At 41.2% G+C, this 3855-nt stretch overlaps 1 long non-coding RNA gene across 1 annotated transcript in view; it reads left to right on the forward strand.

Annotated features, from left to right (window-relative positions):
- The window catches only part of LOC109943400 (uncharacterized), a 4046-nt gene extending 447 nt beyond the window's left edge, over positions 1–3599 (forward strand). The window contains exons 1-3 of the long non-coding RNA XR_002266070.3: positions 1–387; positions 483–574; positions 3482–3599. The exon at positions 1–387 is cut by the window's left edge and continues 447 nt beyond it. This is a non-coding gene — a long non-coding RNA (uncharacterized lncRNA). The remainder of the gene's footprint in view (positions 388–482; positions 575–3481) is intronic.
- Positions 3600–3855: the final 256 nt, after the last annotated feature.

Here is a 3855-nt window from a genome sequence, read left to right on the forward strand (position 1 = left end):
AGCACCCTCCATGGGCGCGAGCAGCATGGATGCTGAGCCCCTTTCTTCTACCTCTGGCCGACGCCCTGCGCAGCGTCTCCCTCCCCCAAGCCCATGCGTGCGCACAGCAGCGGATCCCCGACGCCCTCCCCTGCTCCTCCTCTCTTCCCCATAAAACAGCAGCCGCAACGAGCTCGCCGTCGTCCATGGCGAGCAGCCTCCCCCGATGCGCAGGAGCTCTTCTTCCTCCCAAGGACAGCGCCCCTATTTCCCTCTCCCGGCAGCGCAGCGCCTCGCAACCTAGTTTTCCCTGCAGCCCCACAACAGCGACACGTCGTAGGTGTTCGACAAAATGCGCAGCAAGCCACTCGCTGCGCAGCCTCATTCGCGATGCAGTCGAAACCCGTGGTGAGAAAAAAAACCCCGCTGTCCTTGCTGTTTATTTTCCAACATGGGTGATGTTCCATGAACTGTCGCCAACAAATTTTTGTGTGTTATCACAGCTAGTGGTCAACGCCGCGCTTTGCGCCTTGTCCGTTCGGCGAAATGTCGAGCCATGTGGACAACCCCCTGTGACTAGTCCCATTTCGCTCAGGTTATTCTCCTTGTGGTTTGTTCTACTTGTAAAAAAAATTGGTTGATGATGTGCATGTGTGATTATGTGTGAAAATAAATTTGTATGAATGGAGGCGTGTAGAGAAGAAAAAGAAGTAGAAAAGAACTCGGATGTTTTTATAGTTCGATAGGAATATATGTGGTGTGTTGTTTGATGCGGAGACTAGGTAGCAAAATGCGGATTTTGTTTTACGGATGCATCGATAGGCGTCTATGTGAAAAGTGTAATTGTTTTATGCATGTGATCGATGATTGGGATAGTCGAGGCGAATGAGGTGTATGATTAATCCTGTTGGAGTCACTAATGCGGTTGATGTCTTGTGCGTAATATAGGGACACGTATGTGCGTGTGTGTCGTGGTGTATATTATAGTGGTGGTGGTGTAAGGTATTTGATTGAGGTGTGCGGGTATATACTGTAATATGGTTATACTCGCAACGAAGAAAGATGTATGTATTGTATAACACAACGTTTAGGTTGCTGTCGTATAATCGAATAAAGGATGCACATGATGGTCATGTGACTAAAGAGTGGTGTAGTGGTAAGGCGAGAAGTAAGTTTAATTTTTCAAATGATTAGTGGATAGTATCTAGGTGTTGTCTTGATTTTTGTTGTATGGCAATGTGATGCTTTGCTTTGTCAATTATCACATTCCATGCCCCTTTGGATAAATAAATGTCTTGTTAATCGATTAGAGATCTTATACGAGCGTTATCGCAGCCCAATAATTATTGGAGGCGAGTAGCGTGCGTAATTCAGTCCTTGTTAGAATCGAAGAACAATCCAATAACATATGCACATAAGTGCCTTAGGTCCTTCAGTAGCAAATGTAAGACTTATGGATTTTTACGCCGTATGTAAATGCCTCTAGGTTAGACCCCAACAATGTGCTGTTTTAGGTGACTGGTGTGTTAACTAAATTAAGTTGAGCAATGGTTGAGAAACACTGATCAATCGGCTCCAACCCATGTTCTTGAGTTACGATGTCTAAAATGGTTCGCTAAGTCTTATACTGTGATTAGCCAACTCATATTAAGTAGGAGTCGATTTCGTTAAATGTTGTAGTATATGTTGTGTCTCGGATTGCGGCAATAATAGGCAAGTTGACGTGTATGTTATTTAGCGGCGATGTCGTTGCTCTAGTTAACCGAATTGTTAGATGGCGTGGTTAAGCTCGTAATCACGGTGAATTGCTTGTTGTAGCCTAAATGTGTGTGGTTATGGTCGTGAATGAAAAGTGGTAGTGCTCACGTGATGTCTAAATTGAGATGCAAACTATTGGTGAAAAGCGCTTCGATATTGATTGTTATAGAGAATGCGTCGTTGATTGGTTGTAGTAGTTTTAGTGCACTAAATAACTTGGATGAAAATTAGTGAGTCTACTTGTTAGTCCTCATATGATTATTTTAACTCTAACAATTGGTAAAGTGTTAGAATAATTCAAGTCTCTAGAACGCGGCAATTCTTGAATTGTATAGAAGCTGAAATGTATTGATTGCTGTTTTGGACTGCACGTACTGTTTTCGGTGTGCTGTATGTTTGATGACCCAAATTGTGTTTTCTGTAGATAGGTGCTATAGAAAAGTGGTAGATAACTTTATTATCTTGCTGGTGTTAAAATTTGACAGCCATAGGTCTGAAGGTTTAGGAGTTAGGATTTTTACAAATTCAGTGACTGAATCTGTCCAAATTCTGTACAGATTTCAGAAACTGCATTGTTTGTTCAATTTAATGTTGCAATCTGTTTATGGTCGTTATAAGAAAGTTGTAGATGCTTTTCTGATCTTTCTTGTGTTAAAATTTCATAACCACAGGCCTGATAGTTTAAGAGTTATGAATTTTATAAACTGCTTGCTGTGTTCTGTCCTCTGTCAGAACAGATTTCGAAAACTGTAATGTTTGATTTGATTAAACCTGGAATCACTTCTTAGTGATTATAAAAGTTATGTAGTGCTTTTTCCAAGCTTTCCAAAAAGTTTTGGATCACTATTTTTGGTGGTCTGAAGATTAAGTTACATGTGTTTGAAGTGTGAAGACTGAATCTGTCCAGTTTTGGACAGCACAGCCTTCATAGTATATTTTACCCTTGATACATGCTAAACCAGCCAGGGATGTTTATAAATAATTTGTAGAACATTTAATTAGCTTTCCAGAAAGTCTAGGACCACTTTGTTTGGATGTCTGAATCTTTTGTTGTGAATTTTTGAAGCTGCAAGTCTGAATCTGTCCAAATCTGGACAGAGCTGCTGTGTTTGCACAATTCGACCTTGCTAAGTGTTTAATCAGGTTGTGATGACAATACCAAAGTTGTAGAGCACTTTTTAAGCTTTCCAAAAAGTCCTAGTTTGCTATTTTTGGATTCATATTTTAAAAGTTATGATTAAAACAAGTGACTGCTGTATTGCTGTCCAAAAATCTGCAAGTGCCCATTTGATGATTGAGTTCACCCGTTTGGCTAAAAATGCTTAGTTAGCACTTAGCGGGCATAGACTCGTAATGGCTAAACATAGACTAACATGTGTTCCATGATTAAGGTGCTTGCTTGCTGTAGTTGATTGTGATAGATGAGTCCGTCGACTTGGATGCATCGGTCCTCTGTTAAACTTGTTTGTGATGCTTTTGTGTGATCAATAGAACTAATGCAAAGTCGTAGCAATTAAATAAATGCGTGTACCTGTGATATCGTATTTGTGTTGCGTAAATAAATAAGATATGGTCGTCTTGTTAATGGTGTTAATGATGAACGCTGATAACGTACGAATAGCTAGCGCTTGTGTATAGTCGTTGCGGTGTCTTACTACTTGGTGTTTAGTTCGCTACCGTGTATTGTATATCTTGTGATAACTTTTCATTATATTCATACATATGCATCTTACATCTCATTTAGGACCGAGAGATGGTGATCGTGCATGTGATATGGTGCCAACCACAGGATGGCGTTGGTGGACGACCCAAGGAAGGATGGACTTAACCACTGGATGCTCGCCAAGCGAGTACCCACCCCAGCAAACACTATCTAAGTGTCAAAATAAAGGCAAGCCCCGGTTTTATGCATAACCGTTATATATGCTATTTTACTGCACTTAATGTTGTAGGCTTGTACTGTGCACTTAAGTGTAGGAGTTGACTGAAACCCTAGTTGCATGAACTCAGGATTCCCTTTGAGATGGATACTAGTATGCTAGGTCGAGTAGCTGCTTTACTAAATAGGGATCTCGGTAGAAGTCGAGTGATTTTTCTAGCACTCGCGCGAGGTCAGGA

The sequence above is a fragment of the Zea mays genome, chromosome 6, assembly GCF_902167145.1.
Source record: "Zea mays cultivar B73 chromosome 6, Zm-B73-REFERENCE-NAM-5.0, whole genome shotgun sequence".
NCBI classification, from domain to species: domain Eukaryota; kingdom Viridiplantae; phylum Streptophyta; class Magnoliopsida; order Poales; family Poaceae; genus Zea; species Zea mays.